The following is a 13,715-nucleotide window of genomic DNA, read 5'->3' on the forward strand; positions in this document are numbered from 1 at the left end:
AAGTAGAATCATCTCTCTTCTCAGTCATGCTTTCATGAGTCCAAACACACTTAGTCCCCTCTGTCTTTCCTTAAAAGACTTAGTCTCCAGTCTAGAGATATTCTTGTTGCCATTCTTTGTGCATCTCTCAATCACTGGATCTTTCTTGAGGAAGGGGCCCCAAAATGGACACAGAACTTGAGTAGGGTCTGAACAACGTAGAATATAATGGAAGTATCACTTCTTGTGTTTTGGAATCTATATGTTTACTGATAAATCCTAAAATTTCATTTGTCTTTCTAATAGGCATATCACACTCCTGACTGATGATTAATTTGTAATCATTTGTACAAACAACCTCGTCCTATACCTGTGCATTTGTTTTGTTGCTGTTGTTTTGCTAAATGAATTTTGCATTTCTCTTTATTAAATTTCATTGTGTAATTCTCAGCCCACTTCTCTAATCTATCAAGATTTTAAAAAAAAATAAATGTTTCTGATAGTATCAGCTATTCCACCCAGTTTTGTGTCATCTGCATCTTCAACTTATTTATGTAAATCACTAATGAAAATATTAAAGAATACCAGCCCTAGGACTGGACCTGTGGCATGCATGTCTCACTCCAGTTTGATGAGTAAGATATAGGTGGTTTAAAAATTAAGTGGATATATAGCTGGTTTGCACCTTTTCTTCCAACTTAATTATCCACATTTAACTACCTAGTTAATCAGAATGCCATGGGGTACTTTGTCAAATACTTTATTATTTCTTTATCCAATTTATATGGCTGCCCATCTATCCAGTGAAACTATTAAGAAATCAAGGAGAACCAAGATTAATACACTATGCCCATTCTCAGCCCTCCAGAGCTCATCTACAAGTGTGATCAGTGCCATCTCGGTGCTATATCCCAGCCTGAAACCTGAGTGCAATGGGTCCAGATAATCCAGAGCCCTTTGAAGTAGCAAGCCTATAATCTTTTCAACACCCTTTCCCCAAAAGAAATGTTAGAGATTGGATGAAAATTGTTTGGTACAGACAATTCCAGCAGTGACCTCTTGAGGAGGGGTATGTGTGAGCCACTGCCTCCTTTAAGGCAGACAGAACTGCCCCCTTCCACAGAGAAGCATTTACCGTTGTTTGAACCTAATTACATGCCATCTCCTGGGAGTCCTTTACTAGCCAGCATAGGCTAGATGTAGCATCTTTTCACAGTAGTCCATAAACAAAGTAAATATAATCTCAGAAACCAAATCTTTCCTGTTGATGTTATTTTTCTAGCCAGCCTTTCACTCACAGGGTTTTTTCTTTCTCTTTCCAGTCCTTTCCAATGGGCTGGAAGAATGGATAAGAATACCACCTTAGCTTGCCAGCTCTTTAGGGTTGTTTCCAAAAGCTTCAAAGCCAAGGTGATATGCTTGTATCTACTCTTGTGGTATCATTTTAGCAAGAAGAGGTGTTTGGCAGTGAGTAGTGGTAGATCATCCTTGATCCATGCCCTCAGAAGGCAGCAAGTTTCACAGCCCAGCTGTTCCAGCCCCCACAGATTAATTTTTGTTCTTCATAGCAGGCAATCACCTAGTACTATAACTCTCCTCTTTGTCTTTTTGCAGGTAAAAATTGCATCTCTTCTGCTCTTCAAGGTTTTACCCCCTTGCCTTGCTTCCACTATAATCTTGTCCAGAATCTTTTCCTTTTGTGAAATTCTGAAAGCTTGGACAGAGAAATATGGTTCGAAGGGTATAATGTGATTCTGAATTATATAACAAAAATATGGATTCCATCGTTGTATGAATAATATGGATCCATCAAGCTTGGATATAGCAAACAAGATTACTCTTTTATGATGGAAAGACAATGCCACCCCAGATTTACAATCTTGCTCTCTACTTTTGAACTGCCACTCTGTCAACATAATGGAAAGACTGATCAATATTACTCACTGTGGTCAAGATTTAATGCTGGAATAAAATATTTTGAAAGCCAAGAAAACATGTAAAATGGTGATAATAACAGAACTACTTGTTGAAATTAGTTAAAAGTGGTCCTTTGAGTAAATTTGGTGTTCTGAAATCATTTGCTGATTCATTAAAATGCATATTACAGGACTGAGGTTGTCATTAAGATTGAAACATCCCACATCCAGGGCCATTCAGGACCACCTTCAACATCTCACTCACTGGATGTCTTGGACCAGTTACTCTCTCTTAGTACATGCTTGCTGGGTATGGGGGAAAAATGGAGAAGGCATTAGCTACATTATGCTTGGTACATTAGCTACATCAGCTTGGTATCCAGAGGACAAGCTGGATATAATTCAAATTAGGAAAGGAAATACGTAATTTTCTCTTAACATACACTTTTAAAAAAATATTTTCCTTAGCCCATGCATTTTCATATCTATGTTTTGTATGCAATTTTTGAATTAAGAATTACATCTGAAAAGTGCAGAATCAGGAAATATAACTATGTTCTGATCAATATAGTAATGGAAATGTGGTTAATGCAAGGCAACCTTTTGGAATATCTTCCTATTTGGAAGCTTCAACTGTCCAGAATAAGGCAGTGCAAGCAATGATGGCTTACCTCAGCACACCCATGTGACACCTCTGCTTCGTGAGCTGCACTTGTTACCAGTGTGCTTCTGGGTGCAATTCAAGGTGCTGGTGATCACCTGTAAAGCCCAGCTTGGCACAGAGCGTGGCTAAATGTGGGACTACCTGTCTTCAGCAGCTTACACCCAACTGACATGATCTGGTAGAATTGGTATATTTTGGGTCCCTTGGTTAAACGGTGTCATATTTTGGGACCCAGGAAATGTACCTTCTCTGTAGTGGCACCTGCCCTCTGGAATGATGTCCCCCTTAGATCTATATAGCTTCCACCCTAATTTTTATACTTGTTTTGGTTAATGTTATATATTTTGTTGTTTTTATGTTATTTTATTGTTGTTAACTGCCTAATTTGGCATCACATGGCTTCCAAACTGAATGAAGATGGATGGATGGATAGATGTAGCTGTAATGAATGCCTATTCTAAAACACTATCAGACTCATGAGCAGGAATTCAAAGATATCTGATTTATTAAAGAATAGTGTGCAGGATCACAAAGAAAGCTGAGAATGATAAAAGCGTGCCAAATGCAATCTAAAAACCCTCGGTGCAAATGAGATCCCTCCCGCCGTAGAATCTTCCCAAGTTCACAATCCCACGTGCTCCTGATGGTCTGTGGGAAAAGTCCTTGAGCAGAGAAGATAACCCAAACACATTCCATTGTAATGAACAGAGCTTGGTACAAGATTTCACAGCAGCTCCCTCCCAAACAGAAATGTGTGTCAGCGCCATGGCATGTGAAACGTTACAATGTATACTGTACATTGAAACAGTGAACATGACATACTGCCCCCCAAAAGAAAGAAAACACTAAGCAGCAGGCTTCAAAGGGTAAGCCAAGTGGAAACGGCAAACTAAATCAGGAGCATTAACGTGGTGAGCAGACAACCATTCAGGATGAGGAAAGTGTTTCCATCGGACCAGATACTGGAGGGTGCCTCGAAGCTTGCAAGAATCAACGACCTCCTTGACCTCAAAGTGCTGTTGGCCATCAATCATGATCGGAGCAGGAGGAGGAGGTTGGGGATGCCAGCGGGAGGAGTGGTGGGCAGGCTTAAGCAAGCTGCAATGGAAAACAGGGTGCAAGTGTTTCAAATTGTGAGGTAGGTCCAATTTAACAGTAACTGGATTGATAAGACTAACAATATGGAAAGGACCAATGAACTTGGGAGCTAGTTTTTAGAGGGTTGTGGTGACTTGATAAATTTAGTAGAGAGATACACCTGATCCCCAACCTTGAAGTCGTGTTGCAAGGAACAATGCTTATCGTCTTGAAACCTGTAAGCAGCCTGGGCATCAGTCAAAGCTTCTTGAATCACCGGCCAGGAATCACCCAGCTTAACAGCCCAGTCAGAGGCAGAACATGTTTGGGAAGGGGGTTGTGGCAGTTCAGGGATGGGAACAAAGTCGTGACCAGAAACCACATGAAAGGGGGTTTGTCCGGTAGTTTGATGGACAGCATTGTCGTAAGCCACTTCAGCAAAAGGCAGTAACTCCACCCAATCATCCTGATGGTAGTTCATGTATGCTCTAAGAAATTGTTCAAGAGTGGAGTTTAAAATCTCAGTAGATCCGTCAGTCTCAGGATGGGAAGAGGTGGACAGCGCTTGTTTGGTGCCAATCAATCTTAAAAATGATTTCCAAAACTGGGAAGTAAACTGTGTCCCACGGTCGCTGACCAAATGGGAGGGGCTACCGTGGAGATGGTAGATGTGGATGAGAAATAGGCCTGCCAATTGCGGGGCCGATGGGATGGATGCACATGGAATGAAATGTGCCTGTTCGGAAAAAAAAATCTTTTACAACCCAAATGACAGTTTTCTTCTGACTGGGAGGTAGGTGTTGGCAGATGCTGGGAAAGCCTTTAGCCCAGGAGAGGTCAAAAAAGTCACACACCAAGCATTTCTATAAAAATAATTGATTTACAGAAAGCAAAAACAAAAGCAAAACATTTAAAGTACGTAGCTCCCTTTGGAGCAAGCCTTGCTGAGCTACATTTCCAGCAGAGAGAAAAAAGAGGAAGTGAGAAAACAAGTCCGGGCAGGTCCTCCCCCCAGGCTATTTTGCATGAAGCACGTGAGAGGAGACAATCAAATGCAACCCCTTCACCTGGCCAAATGATTAGGTATAAAAGTAGCTTAATCTGTTAGTAGGAAAACCTCAACACTCCCCTTTTTATACTATAGATTAAGATGCATAACCAATCTTCTCTGACAACTTTATGTGTCTTTCCATTCACATTACTTTACCATTATCTCCCCTTTGGTTTAACAGAAAGCCACCATCCTTCTTCCTGTGTTTTTCCAAACCTAGGTAATTGGTCACAACTCCAAGGCTTTTTAATATGAAATGGCTTTTCATGCAGGCTTCAAAATCAAGCCTTTGTTTTTCTGTTGATGTGAACAGCAGCAAATCATCAACATAAATGCACAGATACATACAGCCTTGTTTGTCCTTCTTCATATATATACACAGGGATCTGCTTTTCCTTTTTCAAAACCAAAATTCTGCAGTTTTTCATCTACTTTTTGGTTCCACGATCTAGCAGCTTGTTTTAACCCATATATTGACTTCTGCAGTTCACAGACTAGATTCTCCCCTTTTTCATAGCCAGGGGGTTGCTGCATGTATAATCTGTGGTCTAAATCACCATAGAGAAATGCAGTTTGAATGTCATAGTGGTTAACTGACATTCCCTTGAGTGCAGCAACTTTTAACAGTAATCTAATTGATTCACCTTTAGTAACTGGTGCAAAAGTCTTGTCAAAGTCTAAATCTTTCCTTTGAGTGAACCCTTTTGCAACCAACCTTGCTTTATATTTTTGGATTTTGCCATCAGCATCCCTTTTCAGTTTGAAAACCCACCTACAACCCAGACAGCGTTCATTGGGAGGTAGATTTACCAGTTTCCATGTTTTATTTTCTTTCAAGGATGCTAATTCCTGTTGCATGGCAGAATGCCAATTTTGTGCAATCTCAGGTGGTAAAGCATTCACTTGTTCTAAAGACTCAGGTTCTGTAAATATGTGAAAAGCCTTTACTGTTTCAGCCTGAAAACGTGATGGAGGAACGCCTTTATTACTCCTCTGAGATCTGCGAGGTAATACAGGGCTTAAATTTTGACTCCTATCACTTTCCTGAGAAGCATCTATCTCATCAGACAGATCTTCAATTTGCTTTTCTGGTTTAATGTCCTCATCAGGCAAAAGATCACCATCAGCAAGTCTTTGCTGTTCTCTTGTGGTGGTCAGTTCAACTGGAGAGCTAGAATTTAATCTCCCCCAGTTTTGTTCAGCAAAAGAAGCGCTTTTGCTAATTATTAATTTCTCTCCCATTATGAACCTGTAGCTCCTCTGGCTTTGTTCATAGCCAACAAAGATGGCTTTCTTTGTTGTGGGGCCTCCTTTCCTTCTCTGCTGTTTTGGAATGTGAACCCATGCAGTGCTACCAAACACTCTAAGATGGCTTACCTTTGGTTTCACACCATAAAACAAATGGAATGGAGTGTCCTGAATCATAGAGTTATACAACCTGTTCTGAACATAACAAGCAGTCGATAAAGCTTCTCCCCAGTACTTAAAACATAATCGTGAATCTTTTAACATGCATTCCATCGCGTTTTGCAAAGTTCTGCCCTTTCTTTCAGCAACACCATTTTGCTGAGGGGTGTACGGGTTAGAAAGAATTTGTTCTATCCCTTTTTCCACTAGGAACCTTCTGAATTTGTGAGAAAGGTATTCTCCTCCTCTATCACATTGGAGTGCAGATACAGGCCTAGGGAATTTTCCATTTGCCCATGTCACAAAACTTTTAAATTTCTCAAATGCCTCATCTTTATGTTTTAAGATGTAGATAAATGTGTATCTTGAGAAATCATCAATGATGGTCATTGCATACCTTGCTTGTCCAAGACTTGGAGCAAAAGGACCAATAATGTCAGAGTGTACAATTTCCAAAGGTCTAGTTGTAACTCTGTCACTGTGCTTACTCACAGGAGCTTTTAGTGTTTTGCATTCTTTGCAAACTACACAGTCTAAGTATTTATCACAGGGTTTTATCTTTAGGTCAGCACTCAGCTGTGGCATTTGTGCTATATTCTTGAAATTAGCATGACCAAATCTCCTGTGCATCAGGTGTACACATTGGTCATGATATGGCGTGTTGCCAACTGCAGCCTTGCAGCTTGGCTTCCTTGCATTTTGCACAATGTACAAGGAGTCTTTTAACATACCAGTAGCATACAATTTCCCATTTTTTCGTATCTCACAACCATTTTTCTTAAATGTTATGATATACCCTGTTGCAGCCAATTGTGCCACAGATAAAAGGTTTGATTGTAAATTTGGCACATACAACACACCTTTTACAGTTTCTCCCAAGCAGGATAAATACAAGTCACCTTGTCCCATAATTTTGGTGACAGACCCATCAGCCAAAGATACACTTTGTCTTTCAGTTTTAGACAGTGACACAAAAGAGCTTTTACAATTACATAAATGACAACTGGCCCCAGAATCTAACACCCATACATCAGAATTACCCTTCTCAGCAACCTGTGCAATTTGGGTTGTCTGAAGAGCCTTCTTCTGTGTTGCCCTTGTGTTCTTCTGCTCTGTCTTTCTACTCTTGGGTCTCATGGCACAGTCTCTTTGCAAATGTCCAGCTGAACCACAAGTGAAGCATCGCTGGCTGGCTAGTGCTGTGGCCTCAGGTTCCTTTCCCTTCTTTTCCCTCATTTTCTGGTCTTGCAGCTTTCCAGAAGAGATGGGGGGGGATCTTTCCTCTCTCTTCTCCCATTCAGCGAGTAAGCACTGTGTAACATACGATGGGGTGAGGTCTGCTTCAGGCATAGCCTCCAGGGTACAAATCAGCGTGTCCCATGTTTCATTTAGTGAGGACAGGAGGATATAGGATTTTGTGAGAGGTGTAAATTCTATTCCTCTCTCCTGCAACTCAACAAACAGCTGCTGAATATAATGCAGGTGCTCAGGAAGGCTTTCTCCTTCTGCAAGGTAGGCTCTGTACAGCTTTTTCGTCAGAGTAACTTTACTCCCTGCTGTTGCCTTTACATATTTGTCTCTCAAAGCGTCCCAAAGTTGCTTTGCAGACTGCATGCCTCGCATGTGGACTAGCTGATTGTCCTCAACTCCCAAGATAATGGTGGCTCTAGCCCGCTCATCCTGTCTCAGCCATTCAGCACTGGGATTTTGGGGGGTTTGCTCACCAATTTGCAGCCAAAGATCCTCTCTGCGAAGATACATTTCCATCTTCAGGGCCCAATTCAAATAGTTGGTCTCTGATAGGCGCTCCAGAGGCATCACTGAGGGCTGGGAGGTAGCCATGGCTTCTTCCTTCTTTTGCAAGTCACCTCAGCTAGCTTCTTTGTCCTGCAGACCGGCAGTTGCTGGAAAATCTCCAGGTGGCTCCAAAGAAAATCTTCACAGGTCTTTGCTACCTGCCTTTAAATTGTGCATGAGGTGTGGAGCTGACCTCTCTTTTCTCTCTGGGTTTTACTGCGTTGTTTACTGGGCCCATAACCTGTTGGTAGATGCTGGGAAAGCCTTTAGCCCAGGAGAGGTCAAAAAAGTCACACACCAAGCATTTCTATAAAAATAATTTATTTACAGAAAGCAAAAACAAAAGCAAAACATTTAAAGTACGTAGCTCCCTTTGGAGCAAGCCTTGCTGAGCTACATTTCCAGCAGAGAGAAAAAAGAGGAAGTGAGAAAACAAGTCCGGGCAGGTCCTCCCCCCAGGCTATTTTGCATGAAGCACGTGAGAGGAGACAATCAAATACAACCCCTTCACCTGGCCAAATAAAAGTAGCTTAATCTGTTAGTAGGAAAACCTCAACAGTAGGTCCACAATAAAATCCATAGAAATCTCATCCCAGGGACGGGACAGGCTGGCCACAGGCTATAGAAGCCCCTGTGGTTTCCCCCCCTTACGTTTTGACATTGCACAAACAGGACAGGAAGCCACATAGTCTTTTATATTGTGTCTCAAGGTAGGCCACCAGAATTGATAATGAACCAAACGTAATGTTTTAACAAAACCAAAATGCCCAGCAAGTTTATCATCATGGGAATGCTGTAAAATGTCAGGTCTTAAAGTTTTGGGTACATAAAGGCGGTGTTGCACCCATTGCAGACCGTTTTCAAAAGAAACAGTGTCTTTATTAGCTAGCAACCAAGTGTCAGATTTCAGCGCCTGGAGGAAGTCTTTCTGTAACTGGCAAGGAACTTGCACTTTCCGCTTCCCAGACTGGGCTGGGGGTGGGGTTGCCTGCACATGGGTCTGGCTCCGAGTGACAGCAACTAAGCCCAGTTGTGGTTCAGTGAGAACAGTCCCAACCACATCTGCCACATGGTCAAGATCCTGAGGTAAACATGACAAAGCATTGGCCAGAAAGTTTTTCTTTCCCGGAATAAATTTTAACAGGAAGTTAAAGCGACTCAAAAATTGAGCCCAGCGAATTTGTTTAGGACTGAGACGCTGGGGGGTGCAGAGGGCTTCCAAATTCCTGTGATCAGTCCAAACCTCGAAAGGGCATTTAGCGCCTTCCAGGAGGTGACGCCAGGCCTCCAAAGCAGCTTTTACAGCAAACGCCTCCTTTTCCCAAACATGCCACTGGCGTTCGGTTTCAGAAAATTTTCTGGACAGATAAGCACAGGGTTTTAAGTGATTTTCAGAATCTCTCTGTAACAATATAGCCCCAACTGAGGAGTCAGAAGCATCAACTTGGACCACAAAGGGGCGTTCAGGATCGGGGTGCTGTAGAATAGGCTCAGCAGTGAAGAGGGTTTTTAACTTCTCAAATGCTGCCTGGCATTCAGGCGTCCAATTCAGCACTGACCCAGGTTTTTTTACTTTGTGTGTCTCCTCCAAGCCCTTGGTACGGAGTAAATCAGTAAGGGGCAAAGCAATCTCAGCGAACCCCTGGATAAATTGGCAGTAGTAATTGCTGAACCCGAGGGAACTTTGTAATTGCCTTTGGGTGTGGGGACGTTCCCAACTTAAAATCGCCTGAATTTTTTCAGGGTCCATTTCAATGCCCTTGTCAGACACCCTATAGCCCAGATAGTTAAGTTGGGTTTTGTGAAACTCACATTTGGAAAGTTTGGCATAGAGTTTGGCACCTCTAAGCTTGCTTAGCACCTGTTTGAGGAGGCGTTTGTGGTCCTCCTCAGTTTCAGTGTAAATGAGAACATCATCTAAATAAACCCCTTTAAACAAATGATCATGTAATACTTCATTAATCAATTGCATGAAGACTCCGGGTGCCCCTGCCAACCCAAAAGGGAGGACTTTGTACTGAAATGAACCCAGTGGGCAATTAAAAGCGGTTTTCCACTCATCTCAAGCTCGTATGCGGATGCGGAAATAGGGTTCACAAAGATCGAGCTTGGAGAAAAACTTGCCCTTAGACAAGTGAGCTAACATGTCCTTCATGAGCGGAAGAGGGTACTTGCTGCAAATTGAGATGGAATTTAACCCTCGATAGTCCATACAGAGTCGAAGCGTGCCATCTTTCTTTTCCCGGAATAGCACAGGGGCCCCAACTGGGGAATTTGCAGGTGCAATAAACCCCCTTGACAGATTTTTGTCAATAAAGTCCCGTAATGCCTCAAGCTCCTTCTGAGTCATTGGATAAATTTTTGGCTTGGGCAATTGAGCGTTGGAAACCAACTCTATTGCACAGTCAGTTTTCCGATGGGGGGGTAGCTGATCTGTTTCCATTTCCCCAAAAACATCTGCAAAGTCTTGGTATCGATTGGGCAAGCCTTAGATGTACTGAGTTAGGGTGCAGCGTGGCAATTGCAGCCCTTCCAACCCCCGCACTTGAAGCTCTCTCTGCTGTAGGAGCTTGGTAAAACCCATCTTTAAAAGTCACAGTTCTGTGTTCCCAGTTTACGTATGGGCTTTGATAAGTCAACCAGGGGATCCCCAGAATTACCAAGGGATTGCCAACAGGTGCTACTACGAATTTTAAAGTCTCACGGTGGCTGCCCATTTGCATTGCGACAGTTCCAGTGAAATGGGTTGCCGCCCCCCTCCCCTGCCGTTGACCCATCCAACTGTGTGAAGATCAAAGGCTGCTGGAGGGGGAAGCTAGGCAGGTCCAAAGCAGCAACCAGATCTGGGTGAATTAGACACCTGGAACACCCAGAGTCAACTAAAGCCCAGACCTCTGCAGTTTTCGTGCGGGAGCCCAATTTTACTTTTACTGCTAAAGTGAGACAGTCAGCACTCACCATAGCATCCTCGCGCCCATCCTCCTCCACCTGCCCGCAGGCGGTCTTCATGGCAGGTGGCTGGCGTCTCCCGCCGGCTCCTTAGAGTCATCTTCAGCCTCTCCCGAGAAGTAGAATACTTCCTCAGCGTCGGCTGCGCCCTTGGCTGCTGTCATCCGCTGCGAGGGGTGTGTGTGATTTGGCCGGCAGCTTGCCCGCTCAATCTCCAGCCTTGGCTTTTAGGCAATCAGCTGCTCGATGCCCTTCCTTTCCACATCGGAGACACTGACCCCTCACATAGCACCGATCTCTCTCCCCTTCCCAGGCTCTATAGCCTGGCCGGGCAGCAGTTGCAGCACTTTGGGGTTCCCTCATGGTGGCTGGTGGTTTTTCAGGTCATCTGGTTTGCATGAAGGTATGCTGGGTGTGCTCAGCCTTGCCGGCCAGACAGATCCATTCGTACAATGACTCTGGGTCGTCCCTACACAACGCTCACCGTAGGACGTCCCAGTTGAGTCCCTCTTTAAACCGTTCTATTAAGGTTGACTTAATCAGTCAGGGATTTTCCCAGCTAAAGCCTTAAACTCCAGGGTGTAATCAGCTACAGACAGTTGGCCCTGGGTAAGTTCCTTCAGCGCCTTCTTAGCTCTTGCCTTGGCCTGAGTATCCTCAAAATGCAGCTTTAATGCCCACATGAAGTCCTCGAAATACTCAAGTTCAGGGGAGTCAGCCTCACTTAATTGAACATACCAGTCAGCTGCTCGACCCTTCAACTTGTTGGCAATGGCAGTTATCTTAGCCTCTTCAGAAGGGAAGTATGCTCCAAACTGCCTCATGTAACTTTTAGCATTGGTTAGAAAGAAAGGTAACTTGGTTGGATTCCCATCAAACTTGACAGAAAAGTCTCTCACCCCCACTCCTGTTGGAGTGGAATTGGCGGCTGCTTGAGTGGTTCGGCCCCAGATTACAATAGTTCTCCCTCTTTGGGGTGGGGACACTGGTGGTTGAGCTCTGCAGGGTGGAGATTCATCCCGGAGCTGTCTCTGGCCCCGCTCCGCCGGCAGTCTGGGTGGGAGGATGGGGGATGGTTGCGTGAAGCTGGGATCTCCTTTGCACCTCCCCTGCCCCCCCAATGATAGAGACAGGTTTCTTAATATGTACTCCATCGATTCTATTTTGGCCTCCACCACTCTTAGCCTTTCAGGGGTTTGAGATTCCTTCCTCCCTCGTGTTTTAGGCTGTCTCTCTGTTGATACCGTGGTAGATTCTACGTTTGGGGCCAGTGGGAACTGATACTTCCAGGACGCCTGGGACATCCCTGGCTGGGGTTCTCCCATTTCATCCCAGGTGATCAACTCCGTGGGCGATTCGCTGGGTGCCCGTTGCTCTGGTTCTCCCCCATCATCAGATTCCTCCACCTCAGGGCTGGAACTCGATTTCTCCCGGAAATCTGAAGGTTCTGGGGTGAGGCTCAGTTCTCCGCTCTTGACCGTCGACTTGGGCATCAAGCTAGCCATCTCCTCAAGTCCCCGGTCGTGAGCTTGGACTTGGCCATCATTAACTAATTCCCCTCACAAGAAACTAATCTTGGTAGGAGCTAACAGTACAACTTTGGTGATTCTCAGCTTTATGTAATGAATGCCTATTCTAAAACACTATCAGACTCATGAGCAGGAATTCAAAGATATCTGATTTATTAAAGAATAGTATGCAGGATCACAAAGAAAGCTGAGAATGATAAAAGCACACCAAATGCAAACTAAAAACCCTCGGTGCAAATGAGATCCCTCCCCCCATAGAATCTTCCCAAGTTCACAATCCCACGTGCTCCTAACGGCTTCTGATGGTCTGTGGGAAAAGTCCTTGAACAGAGAAAATAACCCAAACACATTCCATTGTACTGATTTCACATACAGAGCTTGGTACAAGGTTTCACAGCAGCTCCCTCCCAAACAGAAATGCACGTCAGCGCCATGGCATGTGAAATGTTACGATGTATACTGTACATTGAAACAGTGAACATGACAGTAGCAGTGCCAAGTGACAGCAGTATCATGAAGAAGGGGTATGAGAAGCTGGAGAAATACCAGGGCCTGAAGGAGGAATTGGAGAGGATGTGGAAAGTGAAGGCCACAGCGGACCGAGGGGTGGTAGGAGCACTTGGTGCTGAGACTCCTAAGCTGGGAGAGTGGCTCCAACAGATCCCAGGAACAACATCAGAGCTCTCTGTCCAGAACACTGCAGTGCTAGGAACAGCTAAGATACTGTGCAGAACCCTCAAACTCCCAGGCCTCTAGAAGAGGACCCAAGGTTGAGGAAGACACATACCACCCATAGGGGTGAGATGGGGATTTTTAATATATATTTAAATGGGCTGGGAAGGAAAGGGACTACTTCAGTCTTCCTGATGGAATGAAGTCAGCAGACATTCTTTGATATTTGTGTTTCACATCATTGCCATATGTTTGTTTTTTGGTGGCTTTCTACCTTAACCTCTTTGCTTTCTAAGACCTTCATGGAGCTATTGCTACCAGTACACAGGAAGATCTTAAATGTCAAGAAGCAGTTGGGGGATGTTTGAAGCTGAACAAGTTTGGTGGAAGCTTGTAAAATATGAATGGGGAAGTTTGCTAGTTTGGAAAACAACTGTAGAAGCAGTTCTGCATAATCACCTGGAAAAAAAGCAACATTGCAGATCCTCCTGCATTCATTGTGATCATTCCCACCACCACCTGAGGCCACAGACCTTGTTTCATGCTCTGGCTAAGAGTACCTTTGAAGGAGTGCTTCACTTTGACGAAGGAGTATAAATCCTGTTTTGCAAGTCAGCTCACCCTCACTCTTACCATTTATAAAAACAAAATAGCTACGTTGCTTTGTTTTGTGT

The sequence above is a fragment of the Candoia aspera genome, chromosome 2, assembly GCF_035149785.1.
Source record: "Candoia aspera isolate rCanAsp1 chromosome 2, rCanAsp1.hap2, whole genome shotgun sequence".
Classification (NCBI taxonomy): Eukaryota; Metazoa; Chordata; class Lepidosauria; order Squamata; family Boidae; genus Candoia; species Candoia aspera.